Raw genomic sequence first — 21,395 nt, 5'->3', positions numbered from 1 at the left:
GAGTTTCAACCTGAAAACTTTTTGAAGCAACGAATCATGCAGGTGTCTTAACATTTAAGTCAGTGCCAAACAGCATGGCCATAATTCAAAAGGCACGCAATTGTGGTATCAGTGGACACCGACAATTACATTGACTTTTTTTTTGACGAAAATGCTGCTGTGCAGCTTTTCATTGAATATGAGAGAGGGAAGACAAGGTCTGTAGTTACAAAATTTGCACGAAATGTGCACCACCGCATTCCGTATCCTAATGTCTAGTCTGGTTCTAGAGGTCTATGCAGCAGGTTGTTGATCTTGTTACGGCCGGCTATCGTCCAAGTGTCGATGTCTTCAATCAGGCGGTGGAAGACCTGCACCCCCTTCGAGAACTTGTTATCGAAGATCTGCGCATTTCGTTCTTTCCATGCCGTCCACCAGACCAGCTGCACCAGCGAGCTCCATCCACGTCTATGGTCCCTCGCCACCCTGGACCGGCTTTGATCCCTCCATTCTAGAAGGTTTGCTGCGGTCGAGGACGGTGCCAGCGTCGCCGGTAGATCGCACCAGTTTAGCACCCTCTGCCAAAGCTCCGTGGTGAAGGAGCATGAGGCGAGCAGGTGAAAAATGCGCTATGCGGTGTCCTCTGGCAGAGACTGCATGATGCATTGTGTGGCCATCCTCGTTTGGCCAGGTTGTCTGTGAGGAGGCATCAATTTAGCACCGCAAGCTAGGATAATATTTTGCACTTCATGGGTGCGTCGGCCTTCCAGATGATCTGTTTGAATTCAGTCCGTGTTGATCCCTCGAATTATATTGACTTTGCTCGCAGAAGAAAAAACTGCATTGACTTGGCTGGGAGCGCTTGTATTAGTCTCAAGGCACACAGGGAAGCTGAGGTTCTTTATACAGAGGCATCTTTGTCATCTTCTTTCGGGCCTGTGTAGTTACTAGTGACAATTTAACTTCACTCTAACGACATTACTCGTGTGACTTACAAACACCACCTTCATATGCATGAAGAATATCTTAACTGGAAACGAACTGAAGTCGACAACATAGATTGAACTTAAACTTCTGGGGAAGAATCATATATACAAGCCTGACATAATCTTCCTCAAGACAACACTGATAAAAGTTCTGACGAGTGCGCCGACTTGACTTCATTACATTTGTACTAACATACCATAACAAAAGGATTGACATTGCAACACGAATCCAAGTGATCTCAGCGCCTAGCACCGTATATGAGCGAGGAAGGAGCATTTCTCCCAAAGTCCAAACCTGAACAAGCGTAAGATGATTTCGCTTCATTCGGTCTGGACATCCATTCCTCAATACCCTCTGCTCCAAATGAGAAAGGAAATGTGAATGATTAAGAAATTATGCCGGGATATACATAAAGCGTACCAAGCATTCATCCATGTAAAGAAACGAGAATATGGGAACATTACCTGCAAAGGGTGGATTAACAGAAATTTTAATCTCCGGTTGGTTGGGGTGGGCGTGGAGCGCGTGCCTCACCGCAGCCTCCGCTTCCTTCGCCTCGACAACCCTCGCTCCACCAAAATAAAAACCAACAGAGACAGACCGCCGAAGGGAGAGCATGTTCCCTTGAAGACCGAAGTCGAAATCGACATTACCATCCTCTTTCGCCACCCCCACGCTGAGGCTGAACTCAATTGCTTCCACACTTGGCAAAGCCCCTGGTTCAAACATTATCTGCGCTGCTGATCCACAGTCCAAGCAAAAGTCAACCATATAGCGGAACCCATATGCACTGACGACTATCAGCCGTTCTGTTTGGTGGGTGCTCTTTATGACAAGACGCCGAAGGGACAGCAGCCCCCCAATGATTTTCATGTCCTCCTGTTGCACTTCCTTCACTGAATCGAGGATTAACGCGGAGAGGTTCGAGAGATGCGAGGGGTCTCTGTCTATCCACCCTCGCAGTGCAGAGAGTTGGGTGGGCACATGTGACCCAAATTTGCGCAGATGTCCAGGAGGCACCCATTGTTCTCCCAAGAGATCCATCAGTTCAAAAGATGTTTCTTTGGTGTAGGAACTTATAATAAGACTCTCGATGCGATGCAGGTTGCGCAGAGATTCAACAAAACATTCATACATAGCCAAACTACCATCCTTGAGGCATATCTCAAGCTGCCTCAGCATTGCTATTTTGCCAAGCTCTTGTGCAACAATGTCCAGAGAGACCAATATTCCCCTCAAAACTTCTATGGATGTCAGATTCTGCAATACACCAGCCGTAACCACCTCACACAGATAAAAAATTAGGTAGATTAATCTTCTCAAATTACAAAAAGTTGACGGCAATGCCCGCACGCAAAAATTGAATCCAAGATCCAACACCTCCAAAAACTGCAGGTTCCCTATCTCAGCCGGGAGTTCTCTGATTCCTGTATGTGCTAGACCTAGGTACCTTAGATGAATCAGATGTGCAACATCCTTGAGGATAAGCTGTAGGCTGCTACTTTCCCAAAGCTTACAGTCTGACAGATCAAGTACACGTAAAACTTCAAATCTTGACAGGGCTGGCATGATATTTATAGCAGGTGGAAAGATAGTAATTGACCTCACTCGTGATATACCCGTGAAATTTCTGAGAGGCTTGGCTTGATGATCTTCATTTTTATTATGAAGGGAGAAACGACGAACATTACTTTGTGAAGACATGATATTCCCAGTGCCATCCAATAGATTAACAAACTTTGCTTCATGTGATAAGTTGCAGATAAGGTCCAGAACCATATCGTGTACACGGCAAGAACATACCTGGCCTATATCATCATGTATTGGCTGGATCATACTTCTATTAATGAGCTGGTTGAAGTAATTTAATCCGAGCAAGAATAGGCTAGTCCCTTGATTTCCTTGGTGGACAAATCCTTCGGCCACCCACTTCCATATCAGTCTATCTCTATCAATCACGCTATCTTCAGGGTATATACATAGGTACAATAGACAAGTTCTCAGATGATAAGGTAGATCATAATAGCTGAAAGATAGTATTCTCGCATCTCCTCTAAACTTTTATCTTCTGTTAGTCCAGAGCCAAGGGATTGGAGCAGAATATCCCATTCACTCTTCGGTTTCACCACCTGGCCACTAGCCAAAGCACTAGCTATTGTAATGATGGCTAGTGGTACGCCACCACATTTCTTTAAAATATCATTAGACACTTGGTCAAATTCATTTGGACATCCACTATCAGCGGCAAATACTCTTTTATAGAAGAGCCTTCTAGAGTCATCTATAGAAAGAGGTTTCATATGATAAATTGAATCATCAGCTGATGAGCAACATGATTTGGAGACATCGAAGTCGCGGGTTGTGGTGATTAGCCGACTGCCTAGATTGTCACTATTAGAGAAAGCAAGGTTGATGTATCTCCACAATTTTTCATCCCATATATCATCAATTATGATGAGGTACCTACATTAGTTTGGATTATCAGCGTAAGGTCTATGGGTGGAACTACACATCTATAACGGCGTATATTCAGAAACGAACTCGTAACAGGCATGCATCTTAAACTTGATAACCTGACCTCACAATGCATGCATTATGATCCTCCATTCAGATGATGAACAAAATGAACAAATATTTATGATTCAAGGGAGTAAAACACAACTAGCAAATTGCTGGATCAGTGACCATACGTAAAATTCAATTAACTACAAGACTTAAAATGGTCAGGTAGATATATTGGGAAGACCCTTGTACAGATTGGCCCACCGATTTAATTTATGACAGCTAATGAAGGTCTTGAAGACCCACTCAAATAGTGTAGCATTATCCTTTTATCTATATTTTGTTGATAGTAAGATTCTAAAAAAAGGCATACATGGAAAATATAATGTGATAGTGAGGAAACAATTTAACTTCTTGTTTGGTCATCAATCCAATATACAACATATAATGTGATAATGAAGAGACAATTGGGTAGCCTTTGACACACGTCGCAACCTTTAAAATCTGTGTTTTAAAACTGGCCGGGTTAGGAGAAAGATAGAAATAAGTTTGATTAAAAAATTTGTAACATTTATCTTACTCTTTCTTTCCTTTACTTTTGCCCTGTTGGTGTATTATTTGTTACAGTTGTCATTACACTCATTTTGGTGTAACGTAAAATGTTTAGATGGATTTCTTGGACCAATGCCAATAAGTTTCAGCCATTGTAACAAATGCAACAAGAGGTAGTTACTAATTATTTCGATAAAGGAGGGAAGAATCAAACATATATACTTATACAGGCTTGAAATTGGGCACCTATAAGGTTTACAGTTTAGTGCAAACTGCATATGTCAGTAAAGGTGACCTTGAAAATTATTCTTAGCCCTTCCGTGTGACGTACAATATATTTACGCACTATTACAGTATTACTTGTAAAGCTAGCATAGGAAACAAACATATCATGTAGTTTACATTTTTTCTGTAAATAATGCATACCTCTTGTTCTCTAGGAATTCATGAAGCTTTTCAATAAGCTGATTTGCATCCAGTATCGCCAGATCTGAGTGAGAGTTGCCGAGATCAATGAGGATATCCCTGAAAACCTTCTTGATACACTAGTAGAAAACAGGGCTTTCGTCCAGGCCAGTTTAGCCCATTAGTCCCGGTTCAATCCAGAACCGGGACCAATGGAGCTATTTGCCCCGGTTCGTGAGCCCAGGGGGACGGCCGGGCCACGTGGGCCATTGGTCCCGGTTCGTCCGGACCTTTTGGTCCCGGTTGGTGGGACGAACCGGGACCAATGGTCCTGGCTCCTGGCCCACCACTATTGGTCCCGGTTGGTGGCATGAACCGGGACCAAAGGGTTACCTGTAGTCCCGGTTCATGCCACCAACCGGGACCAATGGTTCTGCCTATATATAGCCCCTCGCGCAAGAGCATAGCACACTGCTCTGTTTTTTCTGGCCGAGGGGGAGAGGGCTTGGTGGTGCTCTAGCTCACCTCCTATGCACACAAGGTGTTCGATGGAATGCCCGAGCCACACTACTTAAGGTTTCTCCTCTCCAAGCTCGACCGCCAAGCTCCATTTTCCTCAATATTTATCTAGGTTTAGCGGTCCGTCACGCCCCGTCCCCGTCTTCACCGCCATCGATCACCCGCGCCGATCTCATCGCTGGCACCACCGTGGTGAGCCTCTTGTTCTTATCTTCTTTCTAAAAGGAAAAATATTATTACTTGTTTGTTTAGATAGATACTTGTATTATTTTCTTACTTTTATTACTGCATCTTATATAGTGCGCCGATGGTTTTGGTATCCGCCCCCGTCGGCCCTCGTCCTGCCTATGATTCGGATGTGGTATATATTATCTTTTCATAACTATTGGTTCATTTATTGTTTATGAAAATTATGCCGACCAACGTGACATAGATTTTATTTATCTAGGAGGTTGTTGAACCGGAAATTCCAACCGACCCTATTGTCGAGAGGTGAAATTTAGTTGAAGAAGAAAACAATTTCTTGAAGGAAAAAATAAAAAAACTTAAGGAGGAGAAGATGATATTGGAGTTGCATGTTGCGGATGTCGTCGATGATCACAAGATCAAGATGGATGCAATGCGCTTGAAGATGAGAAAGATTAGAAAATATGTCATTCATACCGAGGCTTGGTATCATTATGCCGTTGGATCAGTTGTTACCTTAGTTGCGATTATGATCGCATTTGTTTTCATATTGAAATGTTTTACATAGTTTCAATGTATGGTTTAATTAATTTAGATGCTCTGCAGAGCTTTATGTTGTTAGATGAGAACTATGTATCTACTTTGGTTTTTTTGTGATGTTCTGTAATGATTTTTGACACACTTAATTATATATAATGCACGCAGATGAACCGGCAATGGATGTACGGTGACAGACACACCTTCGAGTACATTAAGGGCGTGCATGATTTTCTCGAAGTGGCTGAGGCAAACAAGCAGAATGGTTTTATGCGTTGTCCATGCCCTATATGTGGGAATACGAAGTCTTACTCTGACCGGAAAATCCTTCACACCCACCTGCTTTACAAGGGTTTCATGCCACACTATAATGTTTGGACGAGGCACGGAGAAATAGGGGTTATGATGGAAGACGGCGAGGAAGAAGAGTACGATGACAACTATGTGCCCCCTGAATACGGTGATGCTACTGAACATCAAGATGCACCAGACGATGTGCACGATGGTGCTGCAACGGGCGAAGCTGCTAAAGATCAAGAGGAACCAGACGATGTGCCCGATGATGATGATCTCCGCCGGGTCATTGTCGATGCAAGGACACAATGCGTAAGTCAAAAGGAGAAGCTGAAGTTCGATCGCATGTTAGAGGATCACAAAAAGGGGTTGTACCCCAATTGCGAAGATGGCAACACAAAGCTCGGTACCGTACTCGAATTGCTGCAGTGGAAGGCAGAGAATGCCGTGCCTGATAAAGAATTTGAGAAGCTACTAAAAATAATGAAGAAGAAGCTTCCAAAGGATAACGAATTGCCTGACAGTACATACGCAGCAAAGAAGGTCGTATGCCCTCTAGGATTGGAGGTTGAGAAGATACATGCATGCCCTAATGACTGCATCCTCTATCGCGGTGCCTACAAGGATCTGAACGCATGCCCGGTATGCGGTGCATTGCGGTATAAGATCAGACGAGATGACCCTGGTGATGTTAACGGCGAGCCTCCCAGGAAGAGGGTTGCTGCGAAGGTGATGTGGTATGCTCCTATAATACCACGGTTGAAACGTCTATTCAGAAACGGAGAGCATGCCAAGTTGATGCGATGGCACAGTGAGGACCGTAAGAAAGACGGGAAGTTGAGAGCACCCGCTGACGGGTCGCAGTGGAGAAAATTGAGAGAAAGTACTGGGATGAGTTTGCAAAGGACCCAAGGAACGTATGGTTTGCTTTAAGCGCGGATGGCATTAATCCTTTCGGGGAGCAGAGCAGCAATCACAGCACCTGGCCCATGACTCTATGTATGTATAACCTTCCTCCTTGGATGTGCATAAAGCGGAAGTTCATTATGATGCCAGTTCTCATCCAAGGCCCTAAGCAACCTGACAACGACATTGATGTGTACCTAAGGCCATTAGTTGAAGAACTTTTACAGCTGTGGAATGGAAACGGTTTACGTACATGGGATGAGCACAAACAGGAGGAATTTAACCTAAAGGCGTTGCTGTTCGTGACCATCAACGATTGGCCCGCTCTCAGTAACCTTTCAGGACAGACAAACAAGGGATACCATGCATGCACGCACTGTTTATTTGACACCGATAGTATATACCTGGCAAGCTGCAGGAAGAATGTGTACCTGGGCCATCGTCGATTTCTTCCGACCAACCATAAATGTCGAAAGAAAGGCAAGCATTTCAAAGGCGAGGCAGATCACCGGAAGAAGCCCGCCATGCGTACCGGTGATCACGTACTTGCTATGGTCAATGATTTACACGTAATCTTTGGAAAGGGTCCCGACGGACTAGCTGTTCCGAATGACGCTGAGAATCACGCACCCATGTGGAAGAAGAAATCTATATTTTGGGACCTACCCTACTGGAAATACCTAGAGGTCCGCTCTTCGATCGACGTGATGCACGTGACGAAGAACCTTTGCGTGAACCTGCTAGGCTTCTTGGGCGTGTATGGGAAGACAAAAGATACACCTGAGGCACGAGAGGACCTACAATGCTTGCACGAAAAAGAGGGCATGCCTCCGAAGCAGTATAAAGGTCTTGCCAGCTACGCTCTTACGAAAGAAGAGAAAGAAATATTCTTTCAATGCCTGCTCAGTATGAAGGTCCCGACTGGCTTCACGTCGAATATAAAGGGAATAATAAATATGCCAGAGAAAAAGTTCCAGAACCTAAAGTCTCATGACTGCCACGTGATTATGACGCAACTGCTTCCGGTTGCATTGACGGGGCTTCTACCAGAAAACGTCCGACTAGCCATTGTGAAGCTATGTGCATTCCTCAATGCAATATCTCAGAAGGTGATCGATCCAGAAATCGTACCAACGCTAAGGAGTCATGTGGCGCAATGTCTTGTCAGTTTCGAGCTGGTGTTCCCACCATCCTTCTTCAATATCATGACGCACGTCCTAGTTCATCTAGTCGAAGAGATTGTCATTCTGGGGCCCGTATTTCTACACAATATGTACCCCTTTGAGAGGTTCATGGGAGTCCTAAAGAAATATGTTCGTAACCGCGCTAGGCCAGAAGGAAGCATCTCCATGGGCTATCAAACAGAGGATGTCATCGGGTTTTGTGTTGACTTCATTCCTGGCCTTAAGAAGATAGGTCTCCCTAAATCGCGGTATGAGGGGAGACTGACTGGAAAAGGCACGCTTGGAAGGGACTCAATAATATGCAGGGACGGATATTCTTGGTCTCAAGCACACTACACAGTTCTACAGAACTCTATCTTGGTGACCCCGTATGTCGATGAACACAAGAATAGTCTGTGCTCCAAACACCTGGAGCAGTCCGACGACTCTATTACATGTGAACACATCAGGACTTTCAGCAGTTGGTTGGAAACATGTCTCAGAGGTGACAGCACTGTTTGTGATGAGCTGTACTTGTTGTCCATGGGACCATCTTCGACTGTAATGATTTGGAAAGGATATGAGATAAATGGGAATACATTTTACACGATTGACCAAGATGAAAAGAGCACCAACCAAAACAGCGGTGTCCGCTTTGATGCAGCAACCGACAATGGAAATGACACATATTATGGTTACATAGCAGACATATGGGAACTTGACTACAGAGTAGATTTTAAGGTCCCTTTGTTTAAGTGCAAGTGGGTCAATCTGTCAGGAGGCGGGGTACAGGTAGACCCACAGTACGGAATGACCACAGTGGATCTGAAAAATCTTGGGTACACTGACGAACTGTTCGTCCTAGCCAATGATGTGGCACAGGTTATCTATGTGAAGGACATGTCTACCTGACCGAGGAAAAGAAAAGATAAGGAAGCGAATACATCATACAATGAGCCAAAGCGCCACATAGTTCTTTCAGGAAAAAGGGACATCCTGGGAGTGGAGGGCAAGACAGACATGTCTGAAGAGTATGAAAAGTTTCATGAAATTCCCCCCTTCAAAGTCAAGGCTGACCCAAGCATCCTGATAAACGATGAAGATTATCCATGGTTACGACGCAATAAGCAAACGACACAAGCGAAGAAAAAGTGAAGACTTTCTCCCGCAACTATTATGATGATAACATGCCAACTTTGTAACAGACGAGTATGATACCATTGTCCGTTTTGTACATGCACATGCTATGCCAACTTTTTCAGAGTTCATTTGAAAACTATGAATTTTAAAACCTCGCCAACCGAAGGGCGCTCACACCGGTTTATAAATAAAGCAACAAAGAAAACAAAAAAAGAGTTTCCAAATTTGAAAACTAATGGCACTAACAGAAAGTTTATAATTTTTCTAAAACTAAAAGCAAAAAGAATTAAAAAATAAAGCAAAAAACAACAAAAAATAAATAATGCAGAAAACAGAACAAAAAACTGAAAAAAAATAAAATAGCAACAATAAGTATTTTGTTGTAAGTAGAAACAAAATAAAATAAATAAAGCAACAAAGGAAACAACAAAAGAGTTTTCAGATTTGAAAACTAATGGCAGTAACAGAAAGTTTATAATTTTTCTAAAACTAAAAGCAAAAAGAATTAAAAAATAAAGCAAAAAACAACAAAAACTAAATAATGCAGAAAACAGAACAAAAAACTGAAAAAAATAAAAATAGCAACAATAAGTATTTTGTTGTAAGTAGAAACAAAATAAAATAAATAAAGCAACAAAGAAAACAAAAAAAGAGTTTTCAGATTTGAAAACTAATGGCACTAACAAAAAGTTTATAATTTTTCTAAAACTAAAAGCAAAAAGAATTAAAAAATAATGCAAAAGACCAAAAGAAAAATAAACCAAAACCAAAATAAACTAAATAAAGCAACAAATAAAACAAAAAAACAAAAAAATGCCACCTACTGGGCCCCCACGGCCTGAATACGACTAGAAACCCTATGGGCTAGGATTCAGACCCGTGGAAGGCCCAGTAGGCCCACAGGCACAGATGGCAGAGTTAGGCCCGAAAGCCTGCTTTAGAGAGGAGCTCGAGAGGGGAGCCGCACCGCACCTTATAAACTGGTGCGACTCCCTCTCAACTAGCGAGGTGGGACTAAACATTTGGCGCGGGGCAGCACAAGGCCTTTGGTCCCGGTTGGTGGCACCAACCGGGACTAAATGGGGGATTTAGTCCCGGTTGGTGCCACCAACCGGGACCAAAGGCCGCCGCTTCCCGCCCTTTGGGCTGCTGAAAATTGGCCTTTGGTCCCGGTTGGTGGCTCCAACCGGGACTAAAGGGGGGCATTAGTCCCGGTTGGTGCCACCAACCGGGACTAATGCTCAGTGTATATAAACAACACTTGTGAGAATTTTCAGTTTCATCGCGCATTTGCCCCCCGACGACGCCGCCAGGCTGCCCCGCCGCCGTCGCCGTCGCTCGTGCCCCCGAGCCCACGCCGTCGCCGGCCGCGCCCTCGAGCCCAGACGCCGTCGCCACCCTGCGCCGCCCCGACGCCGTCGCCACCCCGCGCCGCCCCGACGCCGTCGCCACCCCACGCCGCCCCGACGCCGTCGCCGCGGTCCACCCCGGCCGCGCCGTCCCGACGCCGTCGCCGCCCCGCCTCTGCCTCGCCGTTGCCTCTGCCTCGCCGTCGCCTCTGCCTCGCCCCGCGCCGCTTTGGTCAGGGCCGGCACCACCCCCCTCTTCCCCCTTTTTTTTGCAAATATAGTTTTTTTCCTGATTATGTGTGTATATGTATAGGTATATATGTATATGTGTATATCTGTTTATATGTCTTTTTTTAGATTTTTTTGTTTTTTGCATTTTTATAAAAATGTAGATATGTTCTCTGTGTATATATATGTTTTCTGTTCATAGATTTTTATTTGAACATTATTTTAAAAAAAACAAGCAATACTACTTCATGTATTTTTAAGAAGGAAGAAAAAGAAAAAGAATGAGAGGAAAAAGAAAAAAAGAAGAGGAAGAAAGGAGAAGAAGAGGGGAGGAAGAAGAGGAGAAATAAATAAGAAGAGGAAAAAAGAAGAAAAAGAAGAGGAGAAGAAGAAAGGAATAGAGGAGAAGAAGAAAAAATAGAATATTTTCTATTTTTTCTTCTTCTCCTCTATTCCTTTCTTCTTCTCCTCTTCTTTTTCTTTTCTATTTTTTCTTCTTCTCCTCTATTCCTTTCTTCTTCTCCTCTTTTTTTCTTCTTTTTTTTCTTCGATCTTCTCCTCTGTCATCGTCGATATACCCCTCCCGATAACTTCAACATGAGAGGAGAAGAAGAAAGAAAGGAATAGAGGAGAAAGAAGAAACTTTGACACGAGGAGGGGGTACCGATACCCCCTCCCCGATAACATTATTTTCCCATGTATATGTATGTTGCTTCGTTGTCGATATAACGAGGGTGTCGAGGATCACCGAGGGGTCGAGGGTCGGGAACTAGGGTAGAGGGTCGAGGGTCGTTAAGGGGTCAAGGGTCGAAGGTTTCAGGGTCGAGGGTCGTTAAGGGGTCAAGGATCGAAGGTTTCAGGGTCGAGGGTCGTTAAGGGGTCAAGGGTCGAAGGCTCTCGACCCCTCGGCGATCCTCCCGACCCCTTGACCCTCGACCGCTCGGCGATCCACGACCCTCTACCCTACCGCGGGCGTCGATGCCCACGTCACTTGTGGGACATAGATGTAGTGTTCAACGCCGACCCCCTCCCGATAGCTTCAACACGTGGGGGGGGGTCGATATTACCCCCTCCTAGCTTGAAGCGTTCTCGAGGCCACCCCCTAACCCTTGAAGCGTTGTCGAGGCCACCCCAAACCCTAGAGAAGCAGCGTCGAGGCCACTAATATGATTCCTTATTGTGATTAGCTAGCTAGTTCTACGTTTGCCACTAATATATCCATATCTGTCATGTTTGAATAATAATTGCCATGTTGTAAATATTTGTAGAAACTATGGACACCCCCCGAGACGAAGCACAAGAAGCGTTGTTGAGGGACATAATCGCAGAAGGAAGTGATGCCCTCTCCTCGATGTTTCTCAACGACAACGATGGTCTGGAAGGAGAGGGTGAAGAAGCAGCTGGCCCTCTCCTCATTGATTTACATGGCTCCGATGACCCAATGCCGGTGCAAGAAGGAGAGGGTGAAGAAGTAGACCGTGAGGACGGCTCCGGTGATCACCAAACCGAGTCCGGCCAGGTATATATATTAGTTAAGCCTGTGCTGACTAGCTAATTGATGCATTCATTGTTTTGTTATGTACACATATTTATTAACTCTCGTCTTTGTTCTTTTTTCTAGCCCTCCGGATCGAGCACAACTTCGATAAAGAGACGAGGCCTGAAGAAAAAGTTGAGCTCGGATGAAAAGTTTGAGATCATACAAATCGCGCGCGACGGCCAACCGATTGAACCCTACCGGACAAAGAAGGCATTTGTTGCTCAGTGTGGGGTTCTGGTTAGGGACAAGATCCCGATCAGCATCCAGCAATGATATAAGCCTAAGAACGAAGACCCTGAGGTGTCTTATGTCAATGAGATGCAGAAAAAGAATCTTTGGACTGAGCTGAAGTCAAATTTCACCCTACCGCCGGAGGATGATCCGGAGAAGCCAGTTATAGAGCCATTAATCAAGTCTTTTGCTCTGAGGAAGATGGCAGACCTATTCAGAAATTGGAAGAAAGACCTCAATAGGTATGTCGAAAAAAATGAGACACCAGAATTCATTGGCAAATATGACAAGATCAGAGATGACTGGCCCGCATTTGTGGCCCACAAGACATCGGAAAAGAGTAAAAAAATGTCGGCGACAAACAAGAGAAATGCTGAGAAGAAGAAGCTTCACCATCGCACGGGGTCAGGTGGCTATCTCGTAGCCCAGCCTAAGTGGGCCAAGGCTGAGAATGATCTGCTTGATAAAGGGATCGAACCAGAGACAATAAACTAGCCAGAACGTTGCCGGATTTGGTTCTTTGGGGCCGGCGGATCCTTGAACCCTATAACAGGGAAGTGCATTTGAACGGAGGAACAATTGAACATACCAGTCAAGAAGCTTCAGCAATATATCGAAGCAGCGCAGCAAGGGACATACCAGACAATGATATCTTGTCCCTTCTCGAAGCTCCCTTGCACCTTCCGAAAACCGCCTGATGCTCTCTGTCTTTGTTAATATGCCGGCCCGTTCATGGGATCGCTGACGGTGAGACAGGGATCTGTCTCACAGGGGCGAGATACAGCCCTCAACTACTAGTGGGCGAAACGTGAGCATCGCACCGCGTATGTATCACACATATAGCAGTGCCCTGCAATGCGCGTGAGCTCAACGGCAGTAAGGCTATTTCCTCACAGAGACGCATGAAAGCTGCAAGGGACACCGTAACTAACTAGCGCATGCAACTATCACGCTGACATCGATAGCGGCAATGATGAGAAGGCACGCACACCAAACCAACTTGTTGTCTCGGATCAAATTAGAATGGTTCATCCCATATTGCTGCCTCGCAAGTCGCAATTCTTGAAACAGGCTCTCGCACCGCTTTATAGATAAAGCAAAAACGCCAAGGATACATGGCCGAACAATACAGTGCGGTGAGGAGGTCCTCTGAGACAGCAGATCCCTAGATAACAGGCCAGCATAAACGCACGCGACTATGCTACAGACACACTAGCACATGACTAATAGATTACAATGCCATGACATGGCCTAGGACACCTAGCCTCCACGACAACGCAGGAACGCGAGCACCGCCGTTGCCAAGCCCGAGGTGGACAAAGGTTTTCACCCGGAGACTGTGACACGGAGAGAAGAACCATGACGACGTCTTCAAGAAGATAATGGCACCCGCAGGTGTCGTCGTTGCCCGTGCCAAAGCACTGAGCTTTCACTCGGCAGCTCACCCGTGCCACCACGGGGCACCTAGACCAGACATGGCGAGAACCGGCCTCCAGATCCGGATCTGGGCAACAACAGGTTTGCCTGGACCACCCTCCGCTACATCCCTCGTCGCCGAGGCGACCGAGAGACGCATCCACCGCTGCCGTCATGGAGCCTACCAAAAAGCCATCATATGGACCACCATCCGGGGCCGCCGCCCCGGCATCCATGTCCCGAGTCACCGCCAGCCATCACCATCGCAATGCGCAGACCACGGTGGGAAGAGTGGAAGACAATCCTCCTACTCCTAGCCCGGCAGCAGCCATCGGGCCTGGGTGATCACCTCCATAGTAGGAGGCGTCCATGCCTGCGTCCCCAGCCAATCCCTGTAGACCGGGGCGACATGGCCTAGTAGCTGCCGACGGCCACCGTCGAGCAAGCCCCAACACTGGTCCCCGACCTCGGTCAAGACGAGCTCCGATGCCACCACACTCGAGGCCATCGGCGTCGCTCCGACAAATGGCACTGCAACAACACGGGCGCCAACTCGGACTGATGACACAACAGAGCCGCAAAGCAGGATGGCACAAACACGATGGCGGTACCAACACGGACTAGGTCGGACATCCATCTGCGTGGTCGGCCACCATCCACCACCACAATCAAGATCCATGCTGCCCGCCTATCAATCAATGGGGGACAAACCAGATCGAGGGGGTGGATGCTTTGTTGAGGGACAAACCAGATAGAAGGGGGTAGACCTCCAATCCTGAATGTGCATGAATGTTTTTGTCATGACACATTCAAATAGTAGGTTAGACTCAAGCTGGTGGAGTGATTTTGGTGAAGAATTACAGGGCCAACAGCATGGCGCGACAACATTTCTTTGAGGAACACCGACACTGATGAGTTTCAACCTGAAAACTTTTTGAAGCAACGAATCATGCAGGTGTCTTAACATTTAAGTCAGTGCCAAACAGCATGGCCATAAATCAAAAGGCACGCAATTGTGGTATCAGTGGACACCGACAATTACATTGACTTTTTTTTGACGAAAATGCTGCTGTGCAGCTTTTCATTGAATATGAGAGAGGGAAGACAAGGTCTGTAGTTACAAAATTTGCACGAAATGTGCACCACCGCATTCCGTATCGTAATGTCTAGTCTGGTTCTAGAGGTCTATGCAGCAGGTTCTTGATCTTGTTACGGCCGGCTATCGTCCAAGTGTCGATGTCTTCAATCAGGCGGTGGAAGACCTGCACCCCCTTCGAGAACTTGTTATCGAAGATTTGCGTATTTCGTTCTTTCCATGCCGTCCACCAGACCAGCTGCACCAGCGAGCTCCATCCACGTCTATGGTCCCTCGCCACCCTGGACCGGCTTTGATCCCTCCATTCTAGAAGGTTTGCTGCGGTCGAGGACGGTGCCAGCGTCGCCGGTAGATCGCACCAGTTTAGCACCCTCTGCCAAAGCTCCGTGGTGAAGGAGCATGAGGCGAGCAGGTGAAAAATGCGCTCTGCGGTGTCCTCTAGCAGAGACTGCATGATGCATTGTGTGGCCATCCTCGTTTGGCCAGGTTGTCTGTGAGGAGGCATCGATTTAGCACCGCAAGCTAGGATAATATTTTGCACTTCATGGGTGCGTCGGCCTTCCAGATGATCTGTTTGAATTCAGTCCGTGTTGATCCCTCGAATTATATTGACTTTGCTCGCAGAAGAAAAAACTGCATTGACTTGGCTGGGAGCGCTTGTATTAGTCTCAAGGCACACAGGGAAGCTGAGGTTCTTTATACAGAGGCATCTTTGTCATCTTCTTTCGGGCCTGTGTAGTTACTAGTGACAATTTAACTTCACTCTAACGACATTACTCGTGTGACTTACAAACACCACCTTCATATGCATGAAGAATATCTTAACTGGAAACGAACTGAAGTCGACAACATAGATTGAACTTAAACTTCTGGGGAAGAATCATATATACAAGCCTGACATAATCTCCCTCAAGACAACACTGATAAAAGTTCTGACGAGTGCGCCGACTTGACTTCATTACATTTGTACTAACATACCATAACAAAAGGATTGACATTGCAACACGAATCCAAGTGATCTCAGCGCCTAGCACTGTATATGAGCGAGGAAGGAGCATTTCTCCCAAAGTCCAAACCTGAACAAGCGTAAGATGATTTCGCTTCATTCGGTCTGGACATCCATTCCTCAATACCCTCTGCTCCAAATGAGAAAGGAAATGTGAATGATCAAGAAATTATGCCGGGATATACATAAAGCGTACCAAGCATGCATCCATGTAAAGAAACGAGAATATGGGAACATTACCTGCAAAGGGTGGATTAACAGAAATTTTAATCTCCGGTTGGTTGGGGTGGGCGTGGAGCGCGTGCCTCACCGCAGCCTCCGCTTCCTTCGCCTCGACAACCCTCGCTCCACCAAAATAAAAACCAACAGAGACAGACCGCCGAAGGGAGAGCATGTTCCCTTGAAGACCGAAGTCGAAATCGACATTACCATCCTCTTTCGCCACCCCCACGCTGAGGCTGAACTCAATTGCTTCCACACTTGGCAAAGCCCCTGGTTCAAACATTATCTGCGCTGCTGATCCACAGTCGAAGCAAAAGTCAACCATACAGCGGAACCCATATGCACTGACGACTATCAGCCGTTCTGTTTGGTGGGTGCTCTTTATGACAAGACGCCGAAGGGACAGCAGCCCCCCAATGATTTTCATGTCCTCCTGTTGCACTTCCTTCACTGAATCGAGGATTAACGCGGAGAGGTTCGAGAGATGCGAGGGGTCTCTGTCTATCCACCCTCGCAGTGCAGAGAGTTGGGTGGGCACATGTGACCCAAATTTGCGCAGATGTCCAGGAGGCACCCATTGTTCTCCCAAGAGATCCATCAGTTCAAAAGATGTTTCTTTGGAGTAGGAACTTATAATAAGACTCTCGATGTGATGCAGGTTGCGCAGAGATTCAACAAAACATTCATACAAAGCCAAACTATCATCCTTGAGGCATATCTCAAGCTGCCTCAGCATTGCTATTTTGCCAAGCTCTTGTGCAACGATGTCCAGAGAGACCAATATTCCCCTCAAAACTTCTATGGATGTCAGATTCTGCAATACACCAGCCGTAACCACCTTACACAAATAAAAATTTAGGTAGATTAATCTTCTCAAATTACAAAAAGTTGACGGCAATGCCCGCACGCAAAAATTGAATCCAAGATCCAACACCTCCAAAAACTGCAGGTTCCCTATCTCAGCCGGGAGTTCTCTGATTCCTGTATGTGCTAGACCTAGGTACCTTAGATGAATCAGATGTGCAACATCCTTGAGGATAAGCTGTAGGCTGCCACTTTCCCAAAGCTTACAGTCTGACAGATCAAGTACACGTAAAACTTCAAATCTTGACAGGGCTGGCATGATATTTATAGCAGGTGGAAAGATAGTAATTGACCTCACTCGTGATATAACCGTGAAATTTCTGAGAGGCTTGGCTTGATGATCTTCATTTTTATTATGAAGGGACAAACGACGAACATTACTTTGTGAAGACATGATATTCCCAGTGCCATCCAATAGATTAACAAACTTTGCTTCATGTGATAAGTTGCAGATAAGGTCCAGAACCATATCGTGTACACGGCAAGAACATACCTGGCCTATATCATCATGTATTGGCTGGATCATACTTCTATTAATGAGCTGGTTGAAGTAATTTAATCCGAGCAAAAATAGGCTAGTCCCTTGATTTCCTTGGTGGACAAATCCTTCGGCCACCCACTTCCATATCAGTCTATCTCTATCAATCACGCTATCTTCAGGGTATATACATAGGTACAATAGACAAGTTCTCAGATGATAAGGTAGATCATAATAGCTGAAAGATAGTATTCTCCGCATCTCCTCTAAACTTTTATCTTCTGTTAGTCCAGAGCCAAGGGATTGGAGCAGAATATCCCATTCACTCTTTGGTTTCACCACCTGGCCACTAGCCAAAGCACTAGCTATTGTAATGATGGCTAGTGGTACGCCACCACATTTCTTTAAAATATCATTAGACACTTGTTCAAATTCATTTGGACATCCACTATCAGCGGCAAATACTCTTTTATAGAAGAGCCTTCTAGAGTCATCTATAGAAAGAGGTTTCATATGATAAATTGAATCATCAGCTGATGAGCAACATGATTTGGAGACATCGAAGTCGCGGGTTGTGGTGATTAGCCGACTGCCTAGATTGTCACTATTAGAGAAAGCAAGGTTGATGTATCTCCACAATTTTTCATCCCATATATCATCGATTATGATGAGGTACCTACATTAGTTTGGATTATCAGCGTAAGGTCTATGGGTGGAACTACACATCTATAACAGCGTATATTCAGAAACGAACTCGTAACTGGCATGCATCTTAAACTTGATAACCTGACCTCACAATGCATGCATTATGATCCTCCATTCAGATGATGAACAAAATGAACAAATATTTATGATTCAAGGGAGTAAAACACAACTAGCAAATTGCTGGATCAGTGACCATACGTAAAATTCAATTAACTACAAGAGTTAAAATGGTCAGGTAGATATATTGGGAAGACCCTAGTACAGATTGGCCCACCGATTTAATTTATGACAGCTAATGAAGGTCTTGAAGACCCACTCAAATAGTGTAGCATTATCCTTTTATCTATATTTTGTTGATAGTAAGATTCTAAAAAAAGGCATACATGGAAAATATAATGTGATAGTGAGGAAACAATTTAACTTCTTGTTTGGTCATCAATCCAATATACAACATATAATGTGATAATGAAGAGACAATTGGGTAGCCTTTGACACACGTCGCAACCTTTAAAATCTGTGTTTTAAAACTGGCCGGGTTAGGAGAAAGATAGAAATAAGTTTGATTAAAAAATTTGTAACATTTATCTTACTCTTTCTTTCCTTTACTTTTGCCCTGTTGGTGTATTATTTGTTACAGTTGTCATTACACTCATTTTGGTGTAACGTAAAATGTTTAGATGGATTTCTTGGACCAATGCCAATAAGTTTCAGCCATTGTAACAAATGCAACAAGAGGTAGTTACTAATTATTTCGATAAAGGAGGGAAGAATCAAACATATATACTTATACAGGCTTGAAATTGGGCCCCTATAAGGTTTACAGTTTAGTGCAAACTGCATACGTCAGTAAAGGTGACCTTGAAAATTATTCTTAGCCCTTCCGTGTGACGCACAATATATTTACGCACTATTACAGTATTACTTGTAAAGCTAGCATAGGAAACAAACATATCATGTAGTTTACATTTTTTCTGTAAATAATGCATACCTCTTGTTCTCTAGGAATTCATGAAGCTTTTCAATAAGCTGATTTGCATCCAGTATCGCCAGATCTGAGTGAGAGTTGCCGAGATCAATGAGGATATCCCTGAAAACCTTCTTGATATATCAGGGTTCCGACCGACAGAAACGAATGCCCCATAATCAAAATCACCTTTGATCTTCTTGTATACTGCTCTAGCAAGAGTGGTCTTGCCCAATCCACCAAATCCAACGATAGAGACCTTTTTCAGTCTTTTGTTTGAGGCATCGCCGTCGGACTCCAAGGAGAGCAGCCTCATGAGGTCCTTATCCCTCTTCCCATAGATGCCGACGAGCTCTGACGCTTCTGTGTACAGAGCATGGAGACGAGGATCGATGGCAATTGCTTCGCTAGGATTAGGAGCAATACCATCGAGCCTGTTCCTTTCACGCCTAGCAGCCACCTCCTGGAGTTGCTCCTTGATTTCCTTGACAGCGTCAGCTATGCGATGGTGATTCTTGCCTTTCTTGAACAAGCCTATCATCTTGTTCTTGAGCTCCTTGAATCTGTTGGTGTTGTCATGAGGGTGTTGAATACCTTCGACACGTACCAGGAACTTGTCAACCACATCCTCCATGTTATAGGAGAGCTCTCTGACCTCGTCGGCCCAGAGCTTGACTTGCCTGTCAAGCTGGTCCTGCGGCACCTCGCCAACCTTGATGAGGGCAGCGTGCATGCTCTCAAGCTCCTTCCTGAGAAACTCGACATCTTTCTTGATGCGCTTGTGCAGCTTGTACTCCTCCATGAGCAGCTCGCCCAGCTTGGGGATCAGGCTGCCCATGGCCCCCGTGACAATATTCATGAGAGCTCGCTGGATCAATCAGCTGGAAACGTTTAAATCGATGAATAAGGGGAGCTATAATGCAATCCAATTTGTGTGAATCCTTGAACGAGCTCTAGAACAGATATGCCAAATTAAAGTTTAGATAGGCTCTGGGCCAAGCCCACCTTTGGTGCTTCACGGCAGAGCAGAACACAGCGGCGGCGCACCAGAGGCCAGTTGCATGAGGGTCGCTGCACCAGAGGGAACACGACGGCGGCAGTGTCTCTCTTTCTCCGTGGAGGTTGCTTCACTCAATCTGGGTCTCTCTCTCTCTCCGTGGAGGTTGCTTCACTCGATCTGGAAGAAGAAGAAATTATATCTAGCAAATCAGCAGATTAACAAGAAAGATGAGTCAAAGTTACCAGGCCGTTAGCCGGATCAGTGGATTCAACCAACACGAATCAGACTGGAAATTAAAACAAGTCAATCAGACTCTAAGAAGGAGAACTAATAACTTTTTAGATCAAAGCATTTCTACTTTAGCTGGAAACAAATGGACACGAAACATACCCCAAATGTCCACGGGTATCAGTTGACAGGGGCGAACACTGTGATGAGAAAGGCAGCGCAATGGAGGAGACTGAGATGAGAGGAAGGGAGCACTCTGTTGGTGGTGGAGATGAGGAGCAGAGTAAGACCAACAACAGCAGGTCAACAGATACAGAGCCTCCACGATGCCTCCCAATACCAATAGTAGTGCTTTTGGCTCATGTAATTATTCAGTGCAGTGGGCCATACAGGGACAGTGATTCAGAGACAATAATTGTACGTCCTCTCATTTCTCTCAATCTCGTTGGTCAGTGCAGTGCACCTGCCAGGCTTCATGCATTTATCAGCTAATGACACTACTGTAGTAATTATACTCACTAGTGTTACTCTTTGCAGCTGGTAAAGAATTGAGCCCCTCCGCTCAGTTTGAAAATTTCGGTTTGGCAGTGAATCCTCATTCCCTTTGAGTACTACTCCTACAAGGGAAAGCTTGTGGGGCCCCTTTTTAATTCATAGCAGCCATAATTTCAAATATATAATTTGGATTCATAGCAACCATTTTTTTTGGATTCATAGAAACCATTTATGTAATGTATAATGGAAACATGTTGCAACAAACAATCACAACCAATGTAACAGCAGACTGGATTTGGATTTATATCAGCCATGATTCAGATAGTTCACAAATCAACGAGTATTCCCCATACCACATACTCATACCAGCCATCAATCCACACATCTGAGCTCACACCATGAG

At 45.1% G+C, this 21,395-nt stretch overlaps 2 pseudogenes; both read right to left on the bottom strand.

Annotated features, from left to right (window-relative positions):
• Window positions 1–818: 818 nt before the first annotated feature.
• On the bottom strand, window positions 819–14,442 carry LOC123075974 (disease resistance protein RGA5-like; annotated as a pseudogene).
• Window positions 14,443–15,915: 1,473 nt separating this feature from the next.
• On the bottom strand, window positions 15,916–20,817 carry LOC123104017 (disease resistance protein PIK6-NP-like; annotated as a pseudogene).
• Window positions 20,818–21,395: the final 578 nt, after the last annotated feature.

Source organism: Triticum aestivum, chromosome 1B, assembly GCF_018294505.1.
Source record: "Triticum aestivum cultivar Chinese Spring chromosome 1B, IWGSC CS RefSeq v2.1, whole genome shotgun sequence".
NCBI lineage: Eukaryota > Viridiplantae > Streptophyta > Magnoliopsida > Poales > Poaceae > Triticum > Triticum aestivum.
The sequence above is the reverse complement of the archived record's forward strand: the minus strand, read 5'-3'. Positions and strand labels throughout refer to the sequence as shown.